Genomic DNA, 12,300 nt, shown 5'->3' on the forward strand with positions numbered 1-12,300 from the left:
AGGTGACAGAAAGTGACTACAAAGATGAGAAATACTTCTTTTCTATATGAAACAAAAGAGGAATAATAGGAGCTGGCACAGGTAGGCTGACAAAACTACTGCCTAGTGTAAGTTACTGGTAAACGTGGGTGCTGGGAGGTGAACTAATGACCAGCTGCCTCATTTCCCCAGTATACACTGGAATAAAGGATTTGCAAAGTCGTATGCTGATAGTATACACATGTCAATATAGCCACATGAATATTCATGAGTGAAAACCGTTCTACTTCTTAATAGCAGCTTATAGCCAAATGCCAACATTCTTATCCAGAAAAATCTCTCATTTAGCTGGGTGGGAGATTTGCCCAAACTCAGGCGTTCAGGAACTGATTTTAAATGCATGCCACGCAAAACAGTTTCCTGTTCTCCTTCACCCCCAGCACTAGATTAGCACCTAGAAATACCAGAATTCAATAGTGGCAACTGTATTTTTAGTACTTTAGGGAGCTGCAAATAATCTGTTCCAGAACAATCAAGGCTCTTCCTCTAGAAAAATCCTCTGCTGTACCAGACAGCTTCTCCAATGGCTTGGTGCCTCGTAGCCATACAACATGCTGGAATGCCATGCCCAGGGCAGAGCCTCGAGATGCTGGTGGATGGGACAGTTGCAGAATATCGGAGTTTGCACATTCCTTGAGTCCCAGCTTGCTGGTTTGCAGAGTACTTAGTGATAGCAGTATGGAAAAGGCTGTAGGAAATGCAGGATTTTGCAGTGGTTCCGAGGCAGCATTTCCAAAGCGAGCAGCCCTGCTCAGCTCACTGCTCTCCTTTGTCAGGCAGGGAGAAAGCCAACCCTTCTTAATCACCCCGAAGTCAATGAGGGGCACTGCCACCCTGTCACTTGATGATTAATTACTGCATCTGCAGGCAGGGCTGCCAGCAAACCAGTGGGCATCATCCATGACGCACATGCAGCCATGTATTTAAAAGGAAATCTGTACAGCCACGGCAGTAGCATGGACTCGGGAGGGGAAGGGGGGGCCTTGCCCCAGCAAATCGACATCTGCCATCCAGCAGCTGCAAGACCAACAAAGCTCCTTCAGAAGGAAACAAGAGAAAGCCCTCAAGCCACTGGAGGAAACTGTGCTATTATTCATCTTCTTCCCAGTGCAAGTATTCAATCTCTTCCCACCCAAATGTTCCCAACATAATTATTTCCATGGGTACATCTAAAGCCACTGGTGCTGGAAATTCATGAAAGAGACACACTGGGAATCTTAGCATTTCACTGGACTTAAGAGATCAGGCTTTGGGAGGACCTTTAAATACCACAACAGCTGGGAATTCTGATTTTATGCAGTTTTGCTGTATTTACCCTAATTTTAGGTACCAACAGAACTGGGGGGGTGTGATTACTTGTGAAGATATGGTATATATGTATCCTCACAAACACACACAGCCCTATTTAAAAGATGGTGCCCAGGAGATTCACAGGAAGGAGCAGGTTACGATTTCTCTTTTCTGAGCTATTGCAGAAGCGCTTATGCCTAAAAAAGAAAAGAAAGTAAAAAAAAAAGAAAAAAGAAGAAAAAAGAAGAAGAAGATTTGGAATTAAATAAAAGAGATTTTAAAGTGTTACTTTCTTATGACTATATCCTCTCCCAGCCTGGTACACACTGGAGGTGACACTTCAGTTCCATCCACTCCCCTGGGCCTGTCCCCTGGCTTAGAGTACACGTGGCACAAGTGGGTGGTGTTCAGTTTTCACTGCTCCTTTGTCCGAAAGCTGGAGGCATCTTTTTGTTTTAATGGCACATTGTGACAAGACAAAGCTAATACCCTGAGCGGGATTCTATTCACACAGTAGTACTGGATTAGGGATTTGATTTTCCTTTTTAACGAATCAGTACAACAGATGGTTTTGGGAAAAGAAAATGCACACACTACTGGGATGTAGCAGAGCTTCCCAGATCCTTGCTGCATAGGGAACAGCACTAAAAGGGAGCTCTATGAAAGCCAAGAACTTATGAATACTGCCTCCAATTTTTTATTTCCCCTCTCAGAGCAGAGACCCCACGTGCCCCCAGCTGCTATAAGGTCTCCCTGGAGCCTTCTCTTCTTCAGTTTGGACATTTAGTGAAGGAAATTTGAAATGGCACTGTCACCACCCAATCAGAATAGTCACAAGCAGTGTGAAAGGGAACTAAGGGAAACTCTCCATATCTCTGGTGTTTGACAAGAGACAATCTGTTGGAAAGATCCCCTTTCTTTCTCCATGAAGCCACAGTTTTATTTCCCACTCAGACAAAAAATTTGAAAGAATCTGCCGACTGTCCCAGGATACAATAGCATAACATAACTAACAATAGTTTCACTTCTTGGCTTTGGACATCCACTCACTATTATGGACTATTTAATAACTGAAGGGAAAAGGAGATGCTGCAATTTTCTCTACAACAGCTGCATCTTCTCTTTGTCCTTATCAGCCTTATACTGGTTTCTTACAGCTAAGTAGCATCAGGAGGGCATTATCAGCAGCAGTGCCCTTATCAAACAAAGCCACAAACCCACCCAAAAGTCACTGCATAGATTGTTTCTTTTCACCAAGCAAAATATATTTCACTGCAGTTCTTTTTTATTACAGAGTTTTGAAGCCTTTGTGTGCTGCATGCTTGACACTTAGTCAAGTGTCCTTTGCACTGACTGCTGCTGTAAGTTACTTCTTTGGAACAAAATTTGTCTCTTTCAGAGAAATAATTGGAAGAAGGAGACAGAGGGTGACCTTAACACTGCAGATTCCCCTGAATTTTGTGCAACAGGATGGGGGATGTGTCTCCAAGGTTTCAGACAGGGAGCAAGGTCCCCCTCTTCATTCATGGTATTACCTAAGGGACAACGGAGAGCTACCTTTTATCTGTGAAATTTTGCAAGGTGAAATAAAGAGATCTATTTTCCCCAGAACAGTGAACCTGGAGTGCTGCAGCAGCCCCAGGTGGTACTGCTCCCTCCTGCCTGGACCACCACGCACTTCCCTCCAAGCAAGAGGCATGACATAACTCTGAGTCAGTTCTAGCTCTCTCCCTGCTGTCAGTGAGCAGCTGCCAACTTCTTCCTGCAGCACAGACCTTCTCCCGAGGCACCTGCTTTGCTGCAGTAGTGGATGTGTAGGTGGGGACTCCGCTCCTTACCCACTCCATACCTTGCTTTCTCCTTGCCTATCCAGCTTGGAGGCACAGGAAACAGCAGTTATGCAGACAAACATCCTTTCCCATGAACAAGAGAAACAATGAATCCCACAGTTAATCCTGCAAAGGGAGAGGGATGCTTTATGCTCCTGTATTTCATTGCCAGACCAGTCAGGAGGATGTTTTACACCCTAAGTCTTTGTGCAGATGGAAGGAATTCATTTCAGCATTCAGTCTTTGTCTCTCAATCCGGACTTTTCCTGTTTCTATTACTTTTCTGCTGCAGGTGAAGCTTTGTTCCAGACAAGTCACCTGTGGCAGTGGACTCAGCCAAGAGGGCACTGGCTGTGAATGTGTAGCACAGACAATGAGAGAATTGGTGAGGGGAGACCTGCAGAAAATCACAGCAACAAGGAAAAGAGACCTCCAGAAATACAATCCAAATATTTCAGCTCTGTTTCAGCAGCTGTCTCAGAAGACTCTGTTAAAGTAAGAATTTTTGTGCTGCAACTTGTTACCTGAAAAATAAATTGGGAACAAGAAGAGGAAACTGAGTTCTCAGACTGGTTTATCTGTATGAGATGCAGACTTTTTTATGGACACAGAATTTCAGATTAACAAGTAGATAGATGCTTCTGACATGTTTTAAGAGAGGCTCCAGGGACAGAGGTTTTGAGAGCAGTGTGTGTGTTTAAGTGCAGCTCCATCAGCTTGGATACAGAGAGGTTCATTTCAAATGAGCCAAACGGGGAAGAAATGAGAGGCCATTTCTGCACTTGCCTTGGCCATGGCTGTCCTTGTTATCTGTAGTTCTGAGCTGGATTCAAAGTGCTTATTCAAACCAGTATAATCACTATGAAGAATGGCCATTTCCAGCTTTATTTATTCATTTAATCCAGTAGGTAATGCTTGAGGAAATAACCACAAGAGGTCTTAATGTAATAGGCATTTAAGTACGTGTGTAAATGTTTTGCTGGTTTATGCTGAGAAACATGGACTTTTTGGGACTGTGTCTTTACCAACAAGTATGGGAATTCTTTGAGCTTTATCTTTTTTTTTTCTGTATGTCTGTCTGCACTTCCTATAACTTTTTACATGGCCAAAAATAAACCAGAGTTTAATTTCAGACTGGAAGAGACTAAGCTTGTTGTGGGATCTTGTGACTAGACTTTTCAGGCTGAGTTTCCCAAGCAGTTCTCCTTCCCCTTCATTTTTGAGTATTAAAGAGAAAACTGAGAATAATTTTCACTGTGGGAAAATGCAAGTACTGGTTGCACTGCAGCATAAAATATAGACTTGGATGAGAAGGTCAATTTTTTCCCTGTCAGACGCGTTCTAGCGAGAAGCAGAGAAGTACACACCAGAGATGACAAGACCCTACCACTCCTTCTCGTCCTCTAGCTGTAAATAGCCTCCAATTATTACTATCTCAGACATTCAGCCCAGCTCTCTAATGAAAATATTTTGTTTTAGCAAATTCAGAATGTCCTCAAAAGACTGTTTATTATGAAAACCTTCAGGAGCAAATAAAGGATTTGGCAAAGGACTTTATGGGGTCAGAACTGCTGTAGGCAGTTCCCATGCCAAAGAGGGTGAGGTATAGCAAAGCAAACATCAGTCTTACAGGCGCTGTTAATGCTTCTGCTCCGTGAGCACTGGAGTCACTGGTGAGGGGTAAAGCAGCTGAAGCTCCTGGTCCTTCTGCCCCCGGGAGCTGCAGCATCTTCAAGGAGATGGAGACAGGGTGGTTTCACGCAGAAAGGCATCTGCTAATCGGAGAGGGGAAGGCAGCTTGGAGGATGTGATAATCACAGCCCATCACTAATGCAGATAACAACCTTTCTCACTCATCTCCCTGGCAGTGTATCTTTTTCTGCCTCATTGGAGGCCGGGGCGGAGAATCAGGATTGTTATTCATTTACCCAACCTGGGCTCTTTTTCCAAACAGAATTCCAGATGGCCAACGATTTTGATTCAGGTGAACAGCTCATTTAGCAGGATTGGGCTGACGATTCAGCGATTTCAAGAGCAAACATCAACTCGGAAGCAAAAAAACATAGGGACAAAGCCATAAAATATTGAAACAGTGATGGATGTGCACCTGAAAAAGGCTTGTGAATTTTAAGGATCTGTAGACCTACCTAGAGGAAATCTTTCCTCCCCATACAACTGCATGTATATATGAATTAAAAAAGAACAGAGACAGCTTTCTAGAATATCTTAAGACAATTAAATGTTTTTTTTTTTTTCATAGTACATCCATCCTGCAAAATGTCAAATACAGTTTGCAGAGAAAATCAAGCAGAAGCCAAAGAGGAAAAGAAGGTCTGAAGGTGAAGAAGCAAGTACCACTGAGGAGTGACAGAATGTCAGAGAGCAGGGCTCCTTGTGCCCCTGACTGCTTATTTATTTTTGTAGCTGATAACTGTATATTGCAGCAGAGACTTATTTATATATATATATATATTTTATTTAAAAGACTAGATTTACAGACAAATAAATGACCCTGAAGTTGTTTATTGGAAACTTCTCTCCCCCTCAAGCTGGATATTTCATTACTTTATGATGAGCCCTTGGTGGAGCAGAGAAAGGCATACAAGGAACACATGAGCTCAGAGTCTTCTTCTTTCGGTAGTTACTGCTCCTGCACTTAGAGATTTTCAGACTCATTTGTTTCTTGGGTTTCAGGGCACAAATCTCACTTGGCTTTGTTACTCAGCAAGCAATTTAGGCAGATCCCTAAACATGCCCCATCCCTGGAAGCATTCAAGACCAAGTTGGATGGAACTCTGAGTAACCTCATCTAGTGAAAGGTTCCCTGCCCATGGCAGGGGGGTTGGAACTAGAAGAGCTTTAAGATCCCTCTCAACCCAACCCACTCTATGATCTTCGGCAGTGGGAGCAGAATTGGCTGAGGATTTGTCCAGACACCTCTGTCCTGCTCCAGCAGGACTCTCTGTGCAGGAGGAAGAAGCCCACTGCTGTACAGCTGCAAAGATCCCTCCTGGTTTCCACTGCTGTATATTTAATCACTGGATAGTCCCTCTGGGGGGAAGAATCTTTCCCCAGTATAGATTCATACCAGTAAATATGTAGATTTTTTCCCTCTGATGTTGTTACTCTGAATTAAAACCTATATGGGAGCAGATTGCAACCCAGAATGATCATTTCCAGGAAGGGCAAGCATTATCTAAGCTCCTAACTCTTGGATGAACCCTGTCTTTTGCAGCATTGTGTTATGAAATGGAGTCTCTGAAAGAGTTTATTACCCTAGATTTAGACCCAGCTGGTTTCATAGTAATGGGCCCCTCCTCACATCAGCTGCCTTCTCAGAGGGCAAAGGCAATTAGAAAACAGTGGAAAAGAAACACTACTGTATTTACATTTTTAATAGCATTGGCTTGATGCCCTGATTTCCTATGAAATCTGCTGTGAGGATGGTTAATAAAAACATAAGTGGGTTTGACAAAAGAATGAAGAGTCTCACTTTCAGGGTGCTGGGATGGCAGTGACCAGAGCTCATCACTGGGCTGGCTGGGCCAGCTCCTGCATTCACATCCCTGTTAAAAAATATTTCCCTCTGGATCCCCCTGTGAGACATGTCACTGGGTTGGTGTGGGGAAGCCTGAGCTGACCCAGGGCAGGAGCTGCAGCAGTTTGGCACCAATCCTAGGGACACCAGTAAATGGAGGAACTGCTATGAAGTCCTCCCCTGACCCAAAAGTAGGTATTTTTATGTGCTGCAAGGCTGTTCACTCACTGTCTGTGAAAAAAAAGCAAAAGAAAACCCCAGGTCAGTGGACACTCATGAATTAGTTTAAGATCCTGGGTTTATATTCTCAGATAGTTAGGTATGGCTCCTGGTTTGACTGTGGCACAAATTTCCAGCAATTATTTCCAGCACAAATAATGCCTGAAGTGTGGGAGTAGCATTTATTTGGTACAGAGGGAATCAGTTCAATCAGTCATTTCCATAGCACGAAGGTAGAAAATGTCTGAAAAGAGAAAAAGATAACAATATCACAATAAAGAATTCTAATCCCTTAGTTAAACAGAACAAATTAATCCCCAGGACAAAGAAAAATTCAAAGGTCAATTTATTTTTATTTATTCACAGGAAATATCCTTTCTTATTCTGATAAAATAAAAAGTCTGCAGTTTGAAAATACCTGTCACTTTTCAGGGAAAAAGAAGAAAATTTGGGATTTTTTTTCTCCTTATGTCCATCTGTTGTTATTTCGGTTTTGACATAAGTACAAAACATAATGCATCAAAAATTACTACAAATGGAGGCAATCTGAAAAGATCAATAAACAGTTCAGTGGATTGGATACAGAGCAGTTTTGCAGCCTCCCAAACCAGCATCCTAATGTTCTATTTTAATTAAATACAGATTTTCAAAAGACGGTTAGCAGAACAAGTACAACCCAGCAGGTTGGGAATGTTGATTTCTCTTCCTTAATTGTGTTGTGAAGCCACCTCCACAGATAATAGAATAACAAATTAGCATGGAGGACAAAAGAACATAGTAATGACACAAATGAATAAGAAAAAATGAGGTAGAGAATAAAGCAATGATGGGGGCTAAGCTGTGCTGATTTCTCCTGTCCATCATCCACGAACACAGGCCTGGCCCAGAAACCCCCTGTGACAACAGCAGCCACTCACCTGTGTCACCCCATTGTCCCCGAGCTCGTGGTGCCCACAGATGTTCCCTTTCAGCTGTTGTTTATCACAAAGACAAACACCCACTCCTTGTCCACCACGCTTTGCTGATTTATCCCAGCTAAGACATGGAACACACGTTCTCAGATTTCCCGGGCTCAAATTTAATTTTTGGGGAAATCAACTTCAACAGAGCTGCTGATTGCAGCAGAACAGGGATTAGATCCCATGTGAACACTTAAAATAACATTTCTCCACCTTCCTAGTATTAGTTTCCCCATGATGCATTCACTGGGGCCATTGTTGGGGGAGAAAGAACCGCTATAAAATAGGTAAAAAATAAATTTTAGGGAATATCTTAACGGACAGGTTTTTCCACAAACTTTGATTTTTTTTCTTAAAGGTTCCTACAGATATCAGCAATCAAAACCTGTCACAGAGCTTTGATGCTCTTTTTAATGATGAATCAAGTAGAAAGATGGCAAGAGGATACACTGTATCATGTTTGTGTCATTGTAGTGTGAGGCATCAGGGATGTACTAAAAGCACATAAAAGTTTTCAGATTCAATTTGGATAAGTACTTTCAAATAATCTCACTGATCAGCTGAAGTCTTCTTAGTTGGACATACTTCAGGCATAGCCTTTGCCACAGGATTTCCATTTCAGCCCTGCTGAAAGCACCTTGAGGAATGATAATTTCATAGCTTTCTTCCTTGAACCACTGGAAATGAGAAGTGCATAAAAATGAAAAGCAGCGGGAAAGGAATCAAACCTTTTCAGCACTTATCACAGTTTAGGTAATTTCAAGACATAGTAGAATTTTTAGGAGATTTCTCATTTTACTGGAATAATTTTAACCCTCTCTGACAAGGAGAATAGGTGGTGGCTGCATGGAGGTTTCCTAAATAACTGAAAAACCAACATCCAAAGTTCTTTAAAAAGTCATATTTTGATTAGACCTGAAAATTGCAGACCTCTCATCACTTATAGTGCCCTAGATTAATTCTGATATAATATCAATATTTCTCTAGGGAGTTGTAGAGAGCAAAACTGAATGTCTATTCAGCTTCTGTGATGTCCAGGTTACACTAGAGAGGAAGAGATGTGCAAAGAGAGGAAACACAGAGGGAACAAGAATCTGCTGCCTTTCCTTTTGGAGAAGAGGACTAGTGAAGCTTGGCCAGTGTGAGAGCTCTTTTGTTCTGACAGCCAGTGTCCCCTGGGGTCCTATCAGAGGCTTCACTGGCTGACCTAACGCAGGCATAGTTTTTTGCATGGGCTTCTCTTCTAAATCATATAATCCTGCCATGATATAAAAGTTAGGTCTATATGATCTTTCACAGGCTTATGCTGGACCCCCTGACCACCCAGAGCTGGAAATCCACATTAGCCTTCATGTTAGTCCCAGTCTACCGTGACCAGGGCTCGTAGCTGAGACAGTTCTCTGCTAACCATGAACATGATGCCAGCCTGGAGCATGGACACTGCAAACTGTGATGGCTTTGTTAGGGACTCTGGAGTGCCACAGCTCTCCCATCCACTCACACTCCTTTCTCTTTCCCAGGGTGGCTTCCCAGCTCCTCGTTGTGGTGTGTTTTCCCCTCCCCTCACTCTGCTGCACTTGCTGGTGCTTCCAACCTGGTGTGCAGGTGCTGTCGGTCCCACTGGGCTGTGCCCAGCAGCTGGCACATCTCACAGACTGCTCAGCTGCAAATTCAGGGTCCACCTGCCCTTCTGCCTTCTCCAACCATCTGGTGTTTGAGGTTTTTTTTTCATTTTTTTGTGAGGTTTGGTTTTTGTTGTTGTTGTGGTTTTTTTTTTTTTTTTGTTGGCAGTGCTGGGCAAACCTGACTCTCCAGTGGTTGCACAGCTGTGTGACAGGTCATAAACAGAGGAACAAAACCATCACACTGGACAAGCAATTTCCCTGCGACTCACAGACTGTGCCTCAGGCTAAGAAGACAGGAGACAGAGGGGGCAGTAATTGTTGGCCAGGCAGGACACCCATTTTATTACTGCATTGGCAGACCCCCCGAAGAAACACTGCACACAACTAAGCCATCAATTCATATTTAAGCAGTGAAGAACGATGATAAATATACAAAGGAAGGAATATACACAAACAGTTCTTACCCCTACAGCAGTATCCTGTTGCTCTGAGGTTTTATGAGGTGCTGGCAGGGACTATTCTCTCTCCCTTGCCATAAACCCGTGTGCCATGCAAAAGGAGAGACCTCTTTGAAAGGGTTTCCCAGAAGTGCTGAGCATTTCAAAATGCTCTACTAATAATATACTGGGAATTTTTGTCTAATGATGTTAGATCAGATACAAACAGTGATGTTGAGTTATACTGTGCAAGAGGTTAGTGAGGACATGGTAGATCCCATTCCCCAGGCAATCAGAGTATCCTTCTTGAAAAACTATCATCTGGCAATGCCTGATGAAACTCGGTCAGGGCATAGGGGAGTGTACCAGTGAGGAATTCAGGGAGAAGTCTTGGAAGACCAAAAACTGCCAGGGAGGAGTAGACATTCAGTGCTGAGGGTCTGTGGGCTATCCATGTGCATGCCCATGTGCTCCTCACACTTTGGGATTGTCAGCATCTCTCCATTCCTGTGATAATCGGAACGTTCTCACGTACAGGACATAGCACTGCTGTGTTATTCTGAGTACAGCACAGCAAATACTTTGGAGGATTCAAAGACACGCCTTGCTAGACACCTCCCTGACACCTCCATATTGCTCACCAAGCAGCAATGAGAAATATGAATGCCCTTTTTTTAAGTCCGTGACGGTGGAAAAAAGAAATATACGAATGTAAAGTCCAAAAATGGATTAATTTGGCTGAGTCTGGCCAGATCTTGGATGCAAATCTTCCAGCCTCAGTTCATGGTCATGATTGAAGTGTCAAGCGATGAACTGAAATAATTCATTCAGGCTTGGAATCTCCTCCTAACCGAAGACATGAGGAGCAACTTTGTTTGCCTGATCATCCTCCCCCACACCATCCCAAAGAGCTGGTTGTTGAAGCCTCCCCCCAGCACAGGAGAACCTAAAGGCGGCCCTGAGAGACCTTTTGTGCAAAGCTCATGTGGGCAGAGCAGTTTGAAAATGAAACTTCCTCCAAGTAAAACCATCCATAATTTCCTCCCAAATGCCTCCTCCTGAGCCGAGGAATAAAAATTGCAAAATCAACAGAGGCATCTATTTTCCCTGAGGCAAAGCACAGGAGCTGACCTAGCAAAAGCTTGTCTTTGTTTTGCTGTTACAGATTTTTCGTTTTGCTTTGGTTTTGTTTTGTTTCTAATGGTACCAATCTAGCTGTCCAAACTGTTTCTGTTCCCACAGAATAATAATCAACTTCCTAGTTCAACAGCTTTATGTCATGAATAATAAAAGGTTATCTGAGTAGCACAGCTTACCACCGTTGTGTCTTACCCATTCTAACCTCATGAAAGAATTTAAGAAAGTTAAAACGTCATCAAAATATTTTTAAAAGGAAGGAATGATGACAGAATTTGATGACATGCATATTAGCAATGGGAATACTAATTTACAAATAGTAATATTCTTCTCTGGGAGATGGATGTGTTTCTTTATTTTTCTCTGGGAGATGGATGTGTTTCTTTATTTTTCTCTGGGAGATGGATGTGTTTCTTTACTTCTCCTGGAACCAACATAGTCTATACAACAAACAGAGCAATATGAGTTTAACAGATATCTCTCTCTATTATTTTATAGCTGCTTTAACATGAATCTTTTACCTTTTAATACTGTACAATTTTAGTGAAAGTCTTCAATTAGCTTCTGTCTACCTGACACAAAGCTATTTATCCCCCTGCAGATGTGATTTCTACATTTAGGACAAATAGTGTGTGCCTTTTCATTCAGAACCTTTCACATGCTGGGGACCACAAAAAATGTGTTCCTGGAAGGTGAAACAGTTGTTGTGACTGACAGTGGATCACCTGCACCCATGCACAGAACAGGGGCCAGGACAGCACAGGATGGCCTTGGCTGTATCTCTGAAGGGCTGCAGGAAGCTTATGTTGCATACATATGGCCTTGGGAAATCTTCTGATAAACATTAATTGGAAAGGAAAAATATTATTCCACTCCTTTCATGGATAGGTTGAACTGTGTCATACCATCAGTTTAGCTGTCAGCTTCCGTGAGCCAGGGCTGCCTAATTGGTGTTTAGAGGATGTCAAGAGAACAGCAACAAGGGTAGCAGGATTTGATATGAACTTCTGCAACACTTGGATCGGAGGGATGCTACAATAGCAAATGGAATACTATCTCCCAAAGCTGAGACAAGCTATATTTACTGTGCTTGTGATGGTTCACTAACTCTGCTAGCAGTAAGGAGAGAAAGTAGAGGAGAGGAGCAAAGGGAGAGTGAGTCAGTGCCAGCCAAGATGGGAAGTTGGGTTAGGGGCCTGGGAAGAGAAGGAATATAATAGGACTCCC

This window comes from Lepidothrix coronata, unplaced genomic scaffold, assembly GCF_001604755.1.
Source record: "Lepidothrix coronata isolate B3197 unplaced genomic scaffold, Lepidothrix_coronata-1.0 Scaffold240, whole genome shotgun sequence".
NCBI lineage: Eukaryota > Metazoa > Chordata > Aves > Passeriformes > Pipridae > Lepidothrix > Lepidothrix coronata.